Consider the following 20,654-nt stretch of genomic DNA (forward strand, 5'->3'; position numbering starts at 1 on the left):
TTTATGTTTCCGCCCTTTTCTGCTATATTGGCAGATTTATTATGGATGTCAGCCTGTTCGGCGACATTCGCTTGGATCAATGATGCGCCATTCACGGTATCGTGGCCTGAATTATTTACATCATTAACGTCGTCTGTGTGAGTAATGGAAGCGCGTTGTTTTAGCGGCTGAACCCTGATGCTCTTTTCTGGGTTTTCCTCTTTATTTATTTGGTCCGCGCTTTGCAGAGAGATTCCAGGTGCATCCTGAAGAGTTTTTTCACTAATAGCCTGCAAATCGAGCACAACCTTTTTACCTGCTCCAGATGAGTCACTATCATGCGGAGCCCTTCGTTTACTTGTCCCCACTTTACTATCAGTGTCCATTTCAACATTTTGCTGAAGAGGAATAAATACGTTCACGCTTGGAACACTGGATTCACCCTCATTAGGAATTTTAGGCGGTGGCAATGCGATAACCTCCCCCCCACTGGGAATCTCAATTAGTGGAACAACGTTAACCTCCCTCCCACTGGGAGTATCCATTAGTGGAGCAGCGTTTACCTCCCTCCCACTGGGCGTTTTCATTAGCAGAGCAGCCTCCTCCTTACAAACTATGGCAGTGTGACCTGTCTTGCCACACCTGACACACGAGGCTTTGGGACAAGAACGTTTTAAATGTCCATACGCTCCACACTGAAAGCATGTTAAGGTTTTTCGCTTTCACCTGAAAAACATTGCCCGTCTCCGCTCATCCCTCTCCTCCACGGCTGCAGAAACCCTCATCCACGCCTTCATCACCTCCCGTCTGGACTACTGCAATAGCCTCCTCTATGGTTCACCCTCAAAAATCACCAATAAACTCCAATACATTCAGAACTCCGCTGCCCGTCTACTCACTCATTCCCGGACCCGTGACCACATCACCCCCGTCCTTTACAAGCTTCACTGGCTCCCCATCCCCCAGAGAATCCAGTACAAAATCCTCCTCTTGACATACAAAGCCCTCCATAACCTGGCCCCATCCTACCTGGCTGACCTCCTCTCCAGACACACTCCCACCCGCAACCTCCGCTCTGCTGGTACCAACCTCCTGACCCCCTCCATCCGGACCAAATTCAGATCCTGGGGGGACAGGGCCTTCTCCATCGCTGCTCCCACCCTCTGGAACTCACTACCTCACACCATCAGAGACTCCTCCTCACTCACCACATTCAAAACATCACTAAAGACCCACCTGTTCAACGCTGCATTCAACATTCAACCCACAGCATTTAACCCCTGACTATCTCTTCTCCTTCTCCCTCCTTTTGCTTTAAATATTTCCCTATTGATTCTTGTCTTGTCTTTTTGATTCTTGTCTTATATATATGCCGTATATCGCTGCTGTTTGTTTTCTTGATTCTTGTCTTTTTGCAATTGTTGTTTTCATGTATTGTTATGCATTATGTTTTCCACTCTGTCAAAGCGCCTTTGGGCTTCTGGAAAAGCGCTATACAAAATAAATGAATTATTATTATTATTATTAAGGTGGTGGACGATGCATATAGCTGGAAATTTGCCTCTTCAAAATTAATTTTGAAAGTGATGTTGAGGCCTGTGTCGTCCCCACGGTCTGGAAGGACCATATACACCTGTCTGCGGAAGCTCATTACGTGCTTAACACGTTCATTCCGACACCCAAGAGGGATTGTTGAAATCCTCGATACCATTTTACCGTACCGTGATAGCACGGTCATTAACTTGTCATTTGGGATAAATGGAGGTACGTTAGAAATAACCACTCTCGTCGCGGGGGTTAATAGCAGCGATGCCATCATAAAGTGACCGCTTTCCGTGGTTATTCCCGCACTTACCACGTCATGGACGAGTTCCTCGTCCGAAACGAACACCACCACTTTCTGGTTCATACGCGAAGCTGCACGTATATTTTCATCCCCAACAATGCTGCCCACAGCGAGGATGATGTCCTCGACAGGGACTCCATCCGGAGGCACGCACACGAACGCGTGCTTCCTGGTTAAGCCTTCAAAGTCATCGCGACGAGAGCGTGCTTTCGCCATTCCGGCGAAAATACCCCCCCCCCCCCCTCCCCCCGCTTGTCCGAGCCGGACAAGAGGGTATCAAACCTAAATAAACGAACTAAAGTAAATAATAAACGTGCATTATAAGCACAGAAATGGCTTACAACGCGCCGTCAACGCCAGTAGGCCGCACCCAAAATGGGCCCGCTCTCAATCCTCTCTCTCTCTAAGGCAAAGGTGTAGAACAGATGGAAACAAATGCCAAAGCACACAGGATGGAAAAGGAGAGGGAGGGGGGCAGGGGAGGGCAGGAGAGGGGGAAAACTCACGACGGACTCACCAAAACACAGAGCAGTTGCTCACAGCCGCCATGACGCTACACCCAACGCACCGACGGCCGATAGGTGGCGCCAGAGAGAGAGAGAGAGAGGCATAAGAGAGAGAGAGAGGCATAAGAGAGAGAGAGAGAGAGAGAGAGGCATAAGAGAGAGAGAGAGGCATAAGAGAGAGAGAGGCATAAGAGAGAGAGAGGCATAAGAGAGAGAGAGAGAGGCATAAGAGAGAGAGAGAGAGAGAGAGGCATAAGTGAGCGAGAGAGAGAGAGAGAGGCATAAGAGAGAGAGAGAGAGAGAGAGAGAGAGAGAGAGAGAGAGAGGCATGATCGAGAGGCATGAGAGAGAGAGAGAGAGGCATTGAGAGAGAGAGGCATGAGAGAGAGAGGCATGAGAGAGAGAGAGGCATGAGAGAGAGAGGCATGAGAGAGAGAGGCATGAGAGAGAGAGGCATGAGAGAGAGGTATGAGAGAGAGATAGAGAGAGAGACAGACACACAGACACACACCTCATGCCACTCTATTTAAGAAGTTATACAGAACATATAACCACAGCTTAAATTGGCGAACTAACTATTCTGTTATGGTTTCGGGGGACATAAGAGGTTTCGTGGGGGGGGGGGGGGGGGGGGGGAGGTTTATTTGGACCCGTGTCCACGAACTCTGAACCTAAAGCCGAGACAGATCACGGATAACTCCATGACCTGACTGGTTGTTTAGCAACCGTTGGGCGCTGGTTGGGGCAATTAGGTCTAACAAGGGTCCCTGCGCCCAGCGTCACGTCACCCAATGGCCCGTGGTTAGCCAGACAGGAATAGGCTGGCAGGCAGATAGTGTTACGGATTCGTCACTTCTGCCTTTGTTGTTATTATATACTTGTAGGATTTTTAGTTTCAGGTAATATTGTTGTTAAGATTTCTGTGTGAAATGGAGATAACTTTAGTAATAGGGAAAATAAATGTTTGTGGAGGAAAAAGGAAAAACACGGCAAAGAAACCGGAAGAGGAGAGAGGAGGGAAATCGGCGGGGAAAAGAGATGGCCGTGAGTTGCACAAAACTTTGAGCAGACTCCTCGATATTGGTCGTGAATGAATTGAGGCTTCCCGTGAAAGGGATTGCCCGCGACATCATCCCATATTGCTATTGCAATTAAACATGCGTCTCAGGTTTTGGTACCAAGCGTGAACTATTGTTGGAGGGAAAGCAATCGCCTCCATTACAGGCCGATCTGCCATTTTTCCTTGAGGAGGCCGTCCGCTTGGCGCATCGTGTTTTGTCGTTGTGATTCCCATATCGACCTCTTAGTGTTGATCACCGTTGGTTTCCATATCGGCTTCATCGTTGGTGGACGTGGGGCATGGATTGCACTCACGTTTTAGGGGATCGTTACCGTGCCGCCATCGGCCTGACCTTACACCTCGTAACTCTTCGTCTGCAGCCGCGCCAATGCCTGCCTGTTGTTCTTGCCGTTCTGCACGACTTCGACCTTCGCCCAGCATGGGGATTCATGCACGGACTTTGGGATTGTTATATTCCACTCACGTTTGGCGTATAATGAGTTTATTGCTTTGAGAGCATTGGGGAAAAATGGTACCATCATATGTATTTTTCATGAGATGCAAATGTGCCTCCATTACTTTCTTTAAGAGTGTTATTATTGTGTATGTGAGAGTTGTTAATACAATTACTGGTTTTGTTCTACACAATTGCATTGGTGTGGTTTTACCATGGTTTATTAGAACACACATGAATACAAATCTTTCTGCCGCGTTCCCTCTCGAGACTCTGAGGGGCATCGTAACCGGGGTTTGGGGAGGGAACACCTAACAGTAGCAGCAGCTTGGCAGGCAGAAAGCAGCGGGCTGTGGCTTGTTCACTCACTTGGGCTTTCATTGTGCTTGGGGACCAGCATGGAAAAGGTACTCTCAGCATCCTCTTGCCTGCTTGTGTTGCATCTCCATTGGCTCTCCTTTTCCGCAATATGATGTCGCGAGAGCTCAACTTTAACGTTGTAAGTATAGGCCACACACCCAGCAGAGAGCAGTTTTTGCATTGAAAGCAAAGATTCCCAAATTGAAAGCAAAGAATTGTGGTGCTGTCGGCTCCGAATGTGTGTTGGTACAACCGTGGTGTCGGTGTGGCCGCGATGTGAGAAGGTGCAGGGGGAGAACAGAATGGGAAAAAGGATTTGAAGGGATGGAGGCCAGGAGATATTGGAATGGATTAAATGAAGAGGGAGAGTCTGCAGGAATGTACTGGGTTTGAGAGGTTGAGGGGAAAAGGGTGAGGGATATGGATGGATGGATGGATGGATGGATGGATGGATGGATGGATGGATGGACGGATGGCAGTAAGGATGAATCTCAAGAATGTAGGAAAATAAAAATCGGGCTGAAACATGCTAATAATCACAACGCATTTTCCCCCATACCTGTCACGATGGGACGGTACCTGAATAAGCACATTTACAAATTAAATATCTACAGTGCATAGAGAATCCCTTTATGTGTTAGATGCTCCACCCCAGGGTCCATTTCCGCAACAATACCTTTGTACTCCCACCACTCCAGTGAAATCCACCAATATCCACAGAGAGCTTTTTGTCAGGTGAAGCATTAGGGTCAAAATGTCCGATTTTTTGGAAAAATATTGTTCCGTTTATATCGCTTTCCCATATTATGAGCTCATGTGGGGCAGGTGGGTCTCCATTTTCATCAAAAAACATTGTAGCACCCGTAGTCGATTTCCATCGTACATTCCGAATATACAACAACAGCTGAGAAACAATTATTACAATTGAATTAAATACTCAGAAACCACAAGATACACATTTGTTTGATTAACCCAAATTTTTGTGGAAATATCAGAGAGTCGGCTCTACTTCCACCCACTCATTTGCAAAGGAAAAGGGATTTAAAAATTCTTACTTGCCACGGATGGAAATCAGATATCCTGGCACAAGATCCGTTTGGAAATGGAGTATTTTGGTATGTACACGATTGGATGTCCATCAGGGCGTATGCTACAGCATACACCGCTTGGTACGTATAATAAGAGACAATTAGCTCAGAAACATCTGCAAACTGTGAGGAAACGTCCTCCAATGATTCTTGGCCCGAGCACGGCAGAAGGCCAATTTGTTCTCCATCCCAGGTGCATCTGAAAACATCTTCCCACAATTCAACAACGTAATCATTCAATGATTTCTCATTCAGAGAAAAGGTGTTTGCTTCTCCTTTGGATTTTTTAAGTATCGCACCATTTATATCAGTGAAAGGACTTCTTGTTTTTGTCTTTTTGAGGCAAGAAGAATAAATGGTTGTGATTGTTTAATAAACAATAACAGTTGTTTAGATAATCCACTGAAAATTTGCTCCATTTTCAATCTTTTTGTTGAATTAAGCCTAAGAGGTAAATATTTCGGGAAATCAGGTCAGGAAATGGGCAATTGTGTTTAGCATATTTTAACAGGATTTTTCATGAACTTTTGTAAAAGTTTAATTATGGAACATGTAAAAAAAAAACTTGTACTGACCTTTTGTATTATTATCTACATTTCTACACGAAGCAATTTGTACAGGAAGTGACGTGAAGGCAAGTGAAACCATTCTGTGGGTGGAGAGTTGTGTTGTGGAACAGAGTTGGATCAGGAGGTTCATCGTGTATAAGATGAAAATCCAGCTGTTACTCAGAAGAGTGTTTGTGGTCATGGGAGAGCAGTAAGGCAATCCCAGGTGCACTAATGGAAGAAAGGAAATTGGCAAATATTGGGAAAGGTGTTGGTGAAAAGCAAGGGAATGAATGATGAAAGGAAGGGGAGAGGGAGGGAACATGAATTGGTGGTGCATTGCCACCAATAAGCAAGCCTTGGACAGAAGAGTGGGATTTTACTCCCCCAGTAAGATGTTTTCACAATAAGAGAAAAAAGATGAGGACGTGTGGAGCAAGTTTGGATATTGGAGTTTAATTAGGAGAGTGTGGAAAGATTTGACGCAGTAGTAAAATGGGAGGCCAATACCCCATCTGCAATGTGTTACTAGCAGGAATTGCATTCCACCATTTTTGTGATAGATCAAATGAAGCTAAGAGTTTTTGATTACACATCATCGAGGATGAGAGAGGTTAAAAGAAAACCAAACTACCCAAGGGTAGTGCAGTGTTTCATTGAGATACAGACAAAGGACCAAGGAAGGATTTGCACAAAGGAGGATGCTCACAGTCTCCAACTGGGAGCCCGGTCTTGATAAATGGTTTCCCAATCAGAGGTCTTGCCTAACGATGAGGCCAAGCTCAATGGAATGAAATTTTTACTGGGATTGCTTGTGGATATATAAACTCATAGGTAGATCACGTCTTTATCTTATTGTAGAGACAGGGTGGAAATATGAGATTTGCCCAGATGGAATGCCATCTTCCAATTGTCAAACAAGAAGTTGATCCTTTCTAGGTCACAAAGAGTGGGAAGCAACTGCTTCTGTCCTATCCCTTGGATTGACTAAAATATGGCAGAAAGAGGACTCGTGCATCTGCAAAAGGTAGGATAGTGCCATGTGAAAAGGTTGGAAAATCTAAAGCATAGGAAAATCTAATCCCGGCACTCTTCCAACACAACTTTCTCTATTCTCTTTACAAAACAGCTGGCAGAAAGAGTAAACATGACTATGAGATTCATGATGTATATATCAGTTTTAATAACAAAAGATTGACGATAGTATAAGCAAGTACAATAAGAATTAATAATTTATGTGACATATCTATCTATAATTCCAGTAATCTCTGTGTGTATGTGTGTGTGTATGTGTGTGTGTCTGTGTGTTTGTCTGTGACCGCTGTTTCTCGACAACCACGGGTCCGATATACTTGAAACTTGCCAGGTATATTGCTGGGGACCCGAGGATGTGCCTTTTCAAGGTTTGAAATTAATCGGACAAGTGGTTCCCAAGGTATGGTCACCGTACTCGCAAGCCGTTCGCTTTGGCTTTGCGAATGGACCAAACCATTTCATGTAAATAGAGGGGGGGGGGGGTTCTGTGGTCGTTCGCTTTGGCTTTGCGAATGGACCAAACCATTTCATGTAAATAGAGGGGGGGGATATAATTTTAGATATATATATAGTACGGGCACGCCCTAGTACTATAAACAATGAGAACACAAGCAATGACACATCCCTGATGAGACAAGACAAATAATATGTCTAATAACTGGTACATTATGGCCGCAAGGCTGGAAAATAGAAAGGATGGGTCAGGAAAGATAGGGTTTCAAGTAGTTCACAAATCAATCTTCAGCAGGGGCAGTGAAAAGTCAAAAGAGGTAATGGGAGCAGGAAGAGGTATTGTAGTATCTTGTGGTTTGCACTCTTCTTCTCCAACCATACAACTGTTGCAATCTCCTTAAACACCACTGGAGTCCATCTTATATTGTGATCACGGGGTGGAGTTTATCACCGGAGGCTAGAGGGTGTCCATGCCCCATTATGCAAGTACTTCCTGGCAATTCCATGTAAGCTGAAACAAAATTAAATGGATTTTTTTTTTTTTTTTTTGTATACAACTGGAACACTGAATGGATCAGGATGCAACAGAACAAAAGGAACAGTAGAGAGAGGAGGAAACACCAACACCAGGGTTGAAGGATAAAATAGAGCGAGACTTGGACAAATAAGGGAAGTGGGGAGGAAAGAGGGGTAGGGGACGATGCACAGGGTGGACAAGATGGATAAGGAAGCAAACTCTCAAGAATGAAAAACTGGTACTATTGAAGGAAGTGGGCTTGGGGTGGGTGCGATACAACAGATCATGGTTTTGGATTGGAGGGGGGGGGGGGCTGGAAAACCGGTGATCAGAGAATTTGGAGAACACCTGTGTTGAAGACCTGGAGGGATGAATGAAATTGAAGAGCATGCAGAAGTTGATTCCACAGCTGGGTAACAAGAGGTACAAATGAGTGTAGAGGAGCAGTGATTCTTGTTTTTTAGAGTTTCACCAGAGGGGGTTTGATGGTGGAACATGTGTGCCCTGCAGAAACCTGAGGGGGACAAAGCAAGTAAGGAGCAGAGGGTGCAAGACCAGAAAGGAAATGGTAGAAGACAGAGAGACAACTAACTTGTCTGTGATGGCAAAGTGATAGGCCAATGGACTCAATTTAAACGCGGAAGATTCCTATGATCTTGAAGGCCTTGGTTTCCATGGCGTCAAGCTGAGCAATGTGTTAGCCATGGGGGGCCAGCAAAGAAGGGAGAGCCGTACTCCATCAAAATGCGGATGAAAGCCTTGTATGTGGATATGAGTTCAGGTGTGCCAATGAATGACTTTGCACAATGGAGGATGCACAGTTGGCGACTGCCTTTGAAGGCAAACTTTCAATTCTGATTTGCCCAAGAAAGATCATGGCTGATACTGAGACCCAGGAGTTTGAGTGATTGAACTTCCTCAAGAGGATTAAGAAAGTTAATCGGAGGGATTGCCAGATCGTCTATTCAGGGAGAGAGAGAGAGAGAAAGGGAGTGAGACATGGCAGGATTGAAAGACATATATTCCAAGTGTTTGACCAGCAATTGTGACATTGCCAAGATCTGAGGAGAGGGCAGAGGCTTCTAACTGCCTCTCTGAAGGATGACGGGTGTCATATCACAGGGTGGAATCATCGGCAAATAGATAAAGAGGATTTCCAGAGTGTCACAGAGATCATTGATGAAGATTAGGAATAGGAGGACTGGGCCAAGAACGCTGCCTTGGGGGACTTCAGCCTTGACTGGGATAGGAGATGAAAGGATTCCATTGAGTGTCACACGTTAGCTACAAGATTAGAGGAAGTCAATACGCCATGTGTGGAGCAGCCATTGGATGCCATAGGCAGAGTGTTTTGAGAGCAGGGTGGGATGCCCGAATGTATCGAAAGCACAAGATATGTCGAGAGAGACGGCCTTGATCTCATGTGTGACATAAAATGCCTCCATCCATTGATAAACAATTAGGAGGCCCTAATTGAGGTTTGATACAGTATATTTGATGAGTGAGTTGGTTGGGGGGTGGGGGGAAGAGTGGGTTGTAATACCCCTCACACCCCTCACACTCAAACCTTCCCTTCACTCGACTCCCTTCCCCCTCCCCCCCCATGACATCATAACCGAACCTTACATACGCAAAACCCCCCCCCCCCCCCCCCCCACGATCCTATACCTTCCCAATGTTTCCTCACCCTTATCTCTAACTGTGTGGACCTCACACATCCAGAGCCTCTGCTCCAACCTGACAGATCTCTCAATCCAGACCGCTGCCCATAAACCGGGCATCATCGATTTAACAAAATCCTTCCTCCCACAGGACATCCCTGACTCATTCGTGTTTCTCCACAGTTAGTCTCCTCCGATTTGATAGGCCTGAACCATGCCCGACAGTTGACTTGCACTTTACATCAATAACTCAATTTCTCGCTCTCCATGTAAGCCTACTGATCTTCCATTTCCCATTCCCCAGGAGTACATCTGGCTGCGACTTTCCCTCCACCCCCACCTCTTGTTCATCTTTATGTCATACCATCCTCTAAGTAGTGAAGACTCCAATTACATCTCTTTCTCAAACATGGCCAAACTTTTAACCACTCATTCCAACTGTCTCCTCCTCATAGGTGGCCATTTAAATTGTCACCATGCAACTTGGCTGGGTGTTGGTACCTCTCTCATCAGCCATGTCACTTCAGAGAGGACTTCTGTGACTCCATGGGACTGACTCAATCTGTGAACTTTCCCACCTGGATTTCTCCCAAAGGCAAATCCTACCTTCTGGACTTGGTGATGACCAACTTTCCCGCAAATGTCTCCTGCTATTCCTCTGCTCCAATTAGTTCATCTGATCATGTACTTGTGAAAGTCAACATCTCTCTGGCTATTCTCATAGAGCTGCCTCAATGTCGGCAAGTCTGGCAGTTGACTCGTGCAGATTTGCAGGGACTGCAAGCAGCCATCTCTCTTCAGGACACGTCTCCTTATCCACTGCCCCTGATGGTAACTCAGCCTGGGAATTCTTCCACAGAAACTTGCTTTCGTTCATGCACAGATTCATTCCATCTCGTCTTCAATTATCCCACCCCTCTTCCCACCCATGGTACACTGAATCCTGTGGGGAGGCTGTTGCTCTGATACAACTTGCCTTCTTTTCCTGAAAAGCTAATCCAACCGAAGGCAATCTCAGTGCATTCCAAAAAGTCCGCAACAAGTGTGTCCACTCTCACGTAAGCCAGAAAACTACACCAGCCCATCCTCAAGAATGACCTTTCAAATTTATCTCCTTTCTCTAAAACCTAGTGGGGCCTTATTAAGTCTGTCTTTGGTGTATACTCCCCCTCCATCCCTTCTGACTCTTTAAATGGCACCACAGCCAACTCCGCTCATGAGAAGGCTGAATGCCTCAATTCTGTGTTTACTTCCAAATCTTGTGTCCCTAATCGCACACTCTCAGTACCCATCCTTCCTTGTCGTGCCCAACTGTCCCTGGATTCTGTGTCTTTAGCACCTGGAAAGGTGGAGAAGGTTCTTTCAAACCTTGACTCTGACTCTGAAATTGGACCTGAGGGGCATCAGCTCATGTGTCCTAAAAACTTGCTGTTCTGCTCTTGAACATCATTTCTCTGCCCTTTTCACCCTGCTATTTGTGCATGGTCATCTTCAATCTTCTCGAAACTCCACCAACATCACTGCATTACATAAAAGGTACAAAAACGGATCCCCTTAAATACAGACGTATCAGCTTACTTCAAATCATGCAATCCATCATCGCCATTTATATGAAATATTTTCCTTTCTCCAACAACCTCATCTCAGCAATTTGATTTAAGACCAGGTCAATTCACCTTGGACATACTGCTTCTATTCTCCCAACAATGCCATTTTTCTGGACATATTTCGTGCTTTTGATACAGTCTGGCATCCTGTCTCGCTCTCCAAATTATCTGCCTATGACATCCAAGGCCAACTCCACACATGGCTTACTGACTTCCTCCACTGTCGTTGCTAACGTGTGGTACTCAATGGAATCCTTTCATCTCCTCTCCCTGTCAATGCTGGAGTTTCGCAAGGCAGTGTTCTGGGCCGAGTCCTATTCCTGATATTCATCAATGAACTCTCTGAATCTCTCGAAAATCCTCTTTACCTATTTGCTGATGACTCCACCTTCTGCTGTGACATCCCTCATCCTTCACAGGTAGGCTGCAGGCTCTTCCCTCTCTTCAGACCTTGAAAAAGAATCACATGGTCAAACAGTGAAAATATGTCTATCAATCATGACAAATTTCATACTCTCACTATGTCTCTCCAAAAGGACCATCTGGCAAACCACCCTCGCCCCATCTACTTTCTTAACAATCCTTAATCCTTAACAATCTTAAGGAGCTCAGTCATTCAGACTCCTGGGTTTCACTATCAGCCATGATATTTGTTTGTCAAATCAGAATTGAAAGTTGGCCTCCAAAGCCAGCCACCGAGTGGACATCCTCCGTCATGCAAAATCCTTCCTTGGCACACCTGAAGTCCTATTCTCCAACAAGGCTCAAATGCAATGCTCAAACAAGGCTTAATCTCACAATGCAGCCAAAACCTTCTCAATAAGGCTGAAAGCTTCAGCCATACCCTTGACGATGAACCTTTTGGGAATATTCTCATCTCCTCTAGCTTCCTATGACACCTTCTGGGCTTCCATTTCCATCAAGTCTTCGTTACTGAGTGGCTGGGAATGGGGCTCGAGCAGCTGCTGGACATCATCTGCATCCACCTCCATCTCAAGTTTCCTGCCCAACTGGACAATCTTGCCAAACACTTCCTCCTCAGTCTCCTTGAAGCCCTGGAAGTCATGAGGTGGAGCTTCTCCCACACATCATTCATGTTTGTGGCCTTCACCTCGTGCCAGGACTCTGCAATGTTTTTGATGCAACTGTACTCGTAGATGTTGTAACTCTTCTAATACCCCTTCAGCGTAACACGATCCTCACCTTCTGTTGCCCCACGTGCTTGGGCATGGGTCATATGCTGATAATACAGGTTGAAGGAATTGATCACCCCCTGATCCATGGGTTGCTTTAAAAAAAATTGCAGCAAAAAAAAAACATAATTTCTTTATAAACATAACTTTTTTATAAACCAAAGTACAGGTGTTCATATGTCGGGAGTTCGCAAGTCAGGGCTGCCTGAATTATACATGCCTAGAGTCACCCGCTCCCTACAGGAGCAGCCAGGGAAGTTATGTTATTCTCGTTATTCAAACGTGTAATTCAAAATACCTCTCCAAAACACCTCTCGCTGCATAATTCAAAACACATCACTGCACTGGAAATGTGGGAACAGGAATACTGTACCGCAAAAGGTGGGGACTTGTAATACCCTCTGCCACCTGGAGCAGCGCTACACGATACACAACTACATAGAGAATTTGCACTGCCTCCACCCCCCCCCCCTCCCCACCCCACTCCCAAGATAACTGGCAAGGATAAAAACACCCTTATGCACTAACTGAGGTCATGCTGATCTTATGTAGCAAGTCTGGATGTAATCGGCCCAGAACTATAAGAGGAGTAGCGTGCCAAACATAAAAACACACAAACAAACACACACCAGCTTGTAAATTATAGTAAGGATAATACATATTATATGTGATATATTAAACATATTATATACGTACATATTATACACACACAAACACACACACACGCATGCTAGCGCGGATGTATACTATGAGAGCTGGGAGGTCTCTGTTCCACTTCCTGAAACCCACCCCGCATGTAAAGATAGCAGCAAACAACAACAACTTACATGCATACACACACACACACACACACACACACACACACCTACACACACACACACACACACACACACACACACACACACACACACACACACACACACTACACACAGAAATCAACAAAATATTAGTAAAAAAAAAAATACAAAACTGGCACTCTCAACACACGAGTCGACTCAACCAACACCAAAAACGTGTACAAAATCATAACAGCATCACTAACTCCGACAGACAACATACCTTCAGAGAAACTCTCCCTCTTCCACCTCTTCCCCTGCCTCCTCTCATCCCAACCCCTCCCTTCAGACTCCCACTCACCCACCCTCTCTCCAGACTCCCACGCCACCTGTTCCCCTCCCACCTCCACCCTTCCCCTCCCTCCTACAGGAAGGGAATTTTCACAGGGAGTATATTTGGAGAAGTTAGCGAAGATGGTAATCTTTTTTCTACAAAAGCTTCTTTCATCTTGAGAGTCACGTTGTTAGATGAGCAGTAAAATTACCTTTAAAGTGATGTATAGGTTGTGTTTGTACTATTTTCGGTTTTTGAATAATTAGCAATTAAGAAGTCACATTACTCCTTTGCCTAAAGCCTCAGTCACACTGGATCGTACGTTTTCTGGATTGTACGATTGGTGGCAATTTGGCCGGGGAAAGACCAATTGGCAATGTTTGCTATGATCTCCATTTGCGATCGCATACTGCGATTGCTCTTAAGACTGGTGGTAGGTCATCGTACGATTGGTGGTACGCGTGGTCGTGCGATCACCAACGATTGGAGAAAATTGATCGCGAGATCAATCGTAGGTAATCGTGCGACTAGTGGTGGCGATCAGCGACCGATCGTACGATCAATCGTGGCAACCAACGACCACTCGCACGATCAATCGCAGCCAATCGCAGCCAGTCGTGAGATGGGTCGCTCGATCAGATCTAAAGGCTCGCGATCGTGCATCAGTAGTCACCTACCTCTCAAGAAGTACACTTCGTCGAACTTTTCAACTGAAACTATAATTCGCTATGCCTCCCAAGAAGGGAGCTGTGGCCTGGCAGCTTAGTTCTGCGCATTACTTTCTTGTGTTAAAGATTTTACTTTGACAAAGAACTTTGTTTGTGTATACATGTATTGATTTAAAATGATAATTTTTTCCATTGTAATATAAACCAGTCATTTATTACTCAGACCATACATACACAATAAAGACAACTAATTATTACTTTTTCTCCTGACATACCATGAAATAGCATGTTTATTGTACAAGTTCATTGCAAAATAGATATGCAAAAATTGATCATACACATAGCATATAATATATGAAACACATATCTCAAAAAAAATTATCAAAATTCCAACATTCACACAACAGTTCCTAGATCATGTTATCCTGCCATGGAACACTGCCGACGTTATTGTAGTAGTGCTTGAGGTAAATGCGCACAACCTTGGCGAGCTAAAGACTGCAGGCTGCGAGCTAAAGACTGGTGGTACCACCAATCGTAAGGTCGTGCAACCAGTCGGGACAGGTCGTGACTGGTCGCACTACCGATCGTGAGGTCGTACGACAGGTGGCACCACCAATCGTCAGGTGGCAGGACCAGTAGCACGACCAATCGTGCAACTACTTGACCCGCGATCATGCACGACTGGTGGTGCGTCCATGCGCGACTAGTGGTACGACCATATAAGACCTGTCTGCGACCTCTTACAATTCGGAATCGCAGGTCAGAAGTTTTGAACATGACCATCGACCTTGCTGCGACTGATTTTGCTCTGGCGATCACCCACGACCTCTGCGACCAGTCGCGCGCTCTTTCTACGATTTGCCCGCGATTCCAACATTTTTCGGTCGCAGCTAGGTCGTAACTTGGTCGCAGGCCCGGTGTGACTGGGGCCTAACTTACCCATCATTGAAACAGTTATTTTTCAGATCTGGTATCATACTTAATGATCGGAGCTCACCATCTCACCTATTATATGGATATCCTGGATGAAATCTGAAAAGAATTTTTTTTAAGCTTTAACGGATCTACCTTGGAGATGGCGAGAGGTGGTGGCTCGAGATATGAATTGTGAGAAAATGACTGTTTTATGTGATGCTATAAAGTTTCATTGCGATTATCCTTCGGAGCTCAGCAGAGGAAGGTCAAATACATGCGAGCAAATTCCACCCGTTGCTTCACTGAATATGGGGAAGGTGGGAGCATAGTCTTCCTTAAATAAATATGCTTATATGCTCAGTTATAAGAATCCATAATGTCTTAACATTTTCAGATTTCGCCACTTATTTAGTCCACAAGATCCGATCCTCAAATCTGAGATAATATTTTCGATTCAATTAGTCCATGAGAGTACATCATGTTTCCAAGAAAAAGCTTTTGAGTTGGCTGAATGAAAATGGCGGCTACGACCCCTGCCTGCAGGAGTGTGAGGTCAAGTTGGGCTGGCCAAGGATAAACCTTTCATGAAAGTCAGATGTAATCTTAAAAGGATGTTTTAACATACCGAAACACACAGTTTTCATTCATGCGCTCCCTTCGAGTTCCCTTAATATGCACGCAAAGTTTCGGGCCAATAGGTTTCATGGTTTTGAAGATTGTCAATGTGTAATTTTGTAAATTGTAAATCTGATTGACACACACTGACACACACACTGACATTTATTATTATTATAGATACTTATGATTCCTTTTGAATTTTATGAGTGTTCTATCATTTTATTGAAATTCATTCACAGTGTTACAAAACGTCTTTACATGCCTATCAAATATAAAATAACGGTGTTGGAAATCATAAAAATTCATACACAAACATCCGCATATACATATAAATGTAAGATGTGTATTGGAGATTGCTTTTAAAAATTGCCAAATACAGGGTGGGCAAGAAATATCTGACATATTTTAATTTTGTGCAAAATTCCCAAAAATGTTAATATTCTTTTCACCTCAGAAAATAAGGGACCCTAGCAATATTTGTTAAGATGGTAGGGTGGATGTTTCCTTACATAATGCAAATGGTTCAAGAACTTGGTGAAGATGACAAACAAAGAAGGATGGAATTTTGTAACACGTATCTTCAGATGTTCGAGGAAGATGACAGGTTCATTGAAAGAGTCATGTCAGATGAAGCTCATTTTGAGCTTACAGGTTGTGTTGACAAGAAGAACTCCATATTTGTGGCGGAAGGAAAATCCTGAGAAGTTCCACCAATTACACTTTGAACATGTCACAGTGTGGAGTCATTGGGCCATATTTTTCTTCTGCTGCCAATGGAGCAACTGATATCGTGACATCTGAGCGATATCAAGAAATGATATGCGATTTTTTTTGCTTCAAAACTAAGGAACATGGGATTTGATGGTCAAACCTGGTTCCAACAAGATGGGGCAACTTCCCATAATGCGTGGCCAACCAGAAGTCTGGATTTAACAGCACCCAATTTCTTCTTGTGGGGATGCATAAAATCATCTGTCCACCAAACAAGACCAAAGACTTATTCCAGACTAACCCTAACCTTAAGGAAAGTGATGTAAAATGTAGTTGTTCATGTGCATCAATGCTACATAAAAAATGATGGTCAAGTAAAACGTGTTATTTTTTAAATCTAGGTTTTATAATAAGCTGAATTATTCTCCTGAACCTGCTGTTTTGTATGATGTATGAACATTCTCATTTGCTATTAAATTGCTATTTCCACGTGAAATATGTGAGTTATTTGTTGCCCGACAACCCTGTATATGCATGCATCTGCGTGCATTGAAAAAAAAAATTGACATAAAAAAAATATTTTTTTTCATTCGTGCAATGCACTGTGTTCACCTTGCTTCCATTGAGATGAACGATATCAATTAAAGACCATTGTTTTGGCTTCACTTTTACCAGGTATTCGTAAAATCCAGGGATTCGTCCTGGCGTTTGTGCAAAACGAATCGTCCCCTGTAAGATTTGTGCATACCGGAATGCAGAATACCTCTTTGACTTGACCCATGAAGATAATGCAATCAATGTTTTCCCTGTCACGTTTTGCAACAGAAGTTCCTCAATCAAAGGCAATGAATCTTGTTCATTTGAGTACAATATTATGACATGTGCACTGTTCTCTGCAACAAATTTGCCTTCATTTCCACAAAAAAGGAATATGGAAAGTACAATGAGAAATTATAAGGCAATCGTTTATAAAGGCAGCCATTATTTTAATAAACACACAAAACACAAAAAGTACAGATAAAACATTCTGGGCCAGACTCCTTTTGTCCAATCACAAACATTTGGTGCCAAATATGAAAATAGTTTTTTGTCACTGGGATTTTAGGAAAAGTCTTCTTATTTTTCCACGAGTCTAGATAAGAATTTGTATCCCAAAAATGAATCCCGTTTCCAAGGTAATCGATTCATTTATTGTAATCATTCAATCAACATCGACATTCTGGGCCGACTTTCAGTTCCACCTGGTATGCCAAACCATCCCTTTGCCGATGGATTTATTCAAAAGACAGAATGTTGTACTTCACAATCATATTGCATGTCTATCTGGGAGTGTCTATCTGGGAGGATATAAAATGAGATAATCCATGTAAAAAGCATCTTTTATCTGGGATGTCTATCTGGGACTATCATGGGGACTATCTAGGATTGGACTATCTAGGATGTATCTGGGACTATCTAGGATGTATCTGGGACTATCTAGGATGTATCTGGGACTATCTAGGATGTATCTGAGACTATCTAGGATGTATCTGGGACTATCTAGGATGTATCTGGGACTATCTAGGATGTATCTGGGACTATCTAGGATGTATCTGGGACTATCTAGGATGTATCTGGGACTATCTAGGATGTATCTGGGACTATCTAGGATGTATCTGGGACTATCTAGGATGTATCTGGGACTATCTAGGATGTCATGTCTATCTGGGAGGATATAAAATGAGATAATCCATCTAAAAAGCATCTTTTATAACACATAGTTGTTGTTGCTGTTGTTATATAGCCCTGGGCAGTTCTCTCAAAACAAGCCTGCGGCACGGAAACAGCCGACCGATCTTGCAGGAGCGATCCAGACATCCCCCACATCCAGCATAGTGTACCCCCGCCTTCATTAAGTCAGACCCACGACAGAGTTATGGCGCTTTTCCACCGCGGTACCGTACCGTACCGTACTGTAACCAAAATGCGTTTTTTCGTTTTTCCATTGCCAAGCGAACCGTACCGTACCTAAGTACCCATGCTAAATTTGGTTACTGCTATGGATAGGTACCAAGTGAGCCGAACCCGGAACTATGGGTGGAGCTAGAAATACTGCAGACCGTTGATTGGTCAATCACAATCGTCACAGAACCGTCACGCTATGTTCATTCTTTGTTTGCGCCGACGAACAAGGCCCCAATCTTTGTTGTCCGTCTTCATAATTGTCTGCAAAAGTCTTTCTCTTTTTAGCTGTCCTCTTTCTGGCGTCTTTCAGCTTCTTCTCAAACACGTCCTCTCTCTTTTTGCATTTCGCTAACAAACTCATGTTCAGATAAAACCAAAACCCGACGAAGAGGTAAAACACAGCTTCAAGTTCCTCCATAGTTGCGGAGCTGTTTACAGTTTAGTGTCGCATGAGAAACTAGAACGGCACTCAGCAGAGAGCATACCTCCGCCAGATGAACAGTTTACTTTTTGTATCCCAGAGGAGACCAGAAAATGACAATACAGAATCACATTTAATCAAAATCATACGTCCACCACTTTTTGAGATATCCTTCTATGTATCGTTTTTGGCCCGATCTCCCCCTGGTGAAGAATCACTTAAAAAATTATATTAGATGGATCCGAATCCGGATCTTCACCAAAATCGAATCGATTCTTCCTTGTCAGACACCCAACTTCTCAGCCAAATTTGGTCCGAATCCGTCCATAACTTTTTGAGATATCCTGCTATGTATCGTTTTTGGCCCTTTCTCCCAATGCTGAAGAATCACTTTTAAAATTCTAGTAGCCGGATTCGAATCCAGATCTTCACCAAAATAGAATCATTTCGTTCTTGTCACGTACACTTGTCTGCCAAATTTCGTCCGAATCTGCCGACATCGACGGTGTCTGCCAAATTCAGATAACTCCGCCTATTTTCACGGTTCTGTTATGCGATGGAAAAACGACACAGGGATTACCGTACCGTACTGAACCGTACTGTACAGTGCCGTACCGTACCGTTCTGTGCAATGGAAAAGCGCCATTAGAGAGAGAGAGAGACTTGACTTTTATGTCCTTTAATTACAAAAGTATTAAAAAAACAAAAAAAACAATAAATGATGATTCAAAGAAAACAATCACAACAGTTGCACAAACATTGACATGATAAATAAACAAATTATAAGCAAATAAACAAGCAAGTATTAAGGAAAACAACTACATAGTAAATACTAACTGTAAGGTATCTCGACAGACTACAATCGATTGTAGCACACGTTTATTGACCCTCCCGATGCAGGCCCGATTTACCGCAGCGCCAGCCGAGCTCGCCCGTAACTTCCGGAAAAACGGAAATAAACCCGCGGTCCCGGTGTAGGGATACAACGGTGAATATTAGCAGCTTCATACATCCTCCCCTTTAAGTCCAAAATTACCAAGAGCAATACGTGCTAGATTTCCAGAATTGACATTTCAAAAGCAACATTTCCAAAACATGTGAAAATATGTGTGCAAACGATTATGAGAATAATGAAAATACGTGAAAATAGAACATGTGTCATCGTGAGAATAGAACATGTGTCAACGTGAAAATAGAACATATGTAAACGTGAAAATAGAACATGTCAACGTGAAAATAGAACATATGTCAACGTGAAAATAGAACATATGTCAACATGACAATAGAACATATGTCAACGTGAAAATAGAACATGTTCAAAGATTCAACCGGTCGGGTGCTTTTCTCTCACGCATTGAGCGTCGCGGTGTACCAGTGGATACAGAGTCTGAGGTGATCCCTTTGGGTGGCGGTAGACCAGTGGATACAGAGTCCGAGGTGATTCCTTTGACCTCCACAAAGGGTGTAGCGTTCGCACTTCGCAGAGGTTTTCGGGGCATCCGAGCCGGCTGGAGCGGCCACGACGATCTCCGGCAGTGGCGGTTCGAACTGTTGTTTTCACTGTGACGATGCTACAGGCTCTATCGACTCACAGTGACGGTAGGTTATGTGGTCCTGAGGTCGACGAATTTCGCGGCCGTCCTGCAGGCGAATCACGCAGGACAGTGGACCTGGCTTCTCAATGATGTCCCCCGGTAGCCACGTCGCACCTGCACCAACATTTCGGGCAAACACTGGATCTCCAATGTTGATTCAGTGACTGTTGGACGACTTATCGTGCACCAACTTTTGATTAAGCTGGCTCTGATAAACATTTGATGATATGTCTGGTTTGAGATTGTCAAGTGTCGATCTCACGTGTCGTTTCATCAATAACTCAGACGGAGCTGCACCGGTTGTTGATTGTGGCGTGATGCGGTATTTGAACAGGAGACGAGACAGCTTTGTTTCCAGGGTT

Source organism: Myxine glutinosa, chromosome 3, assembly GCF_964187855.1.
Source record: "Myxine glutinosa chromosome 3, kmMyxGlut1.1, whole genome shotgun sequence".
Lineage (NCBI taxonomy): Eukaryota > Metazoa > Chordata > Myxini > Myxiniformes > Myxinidae > Myxine > Myxine glutinosa.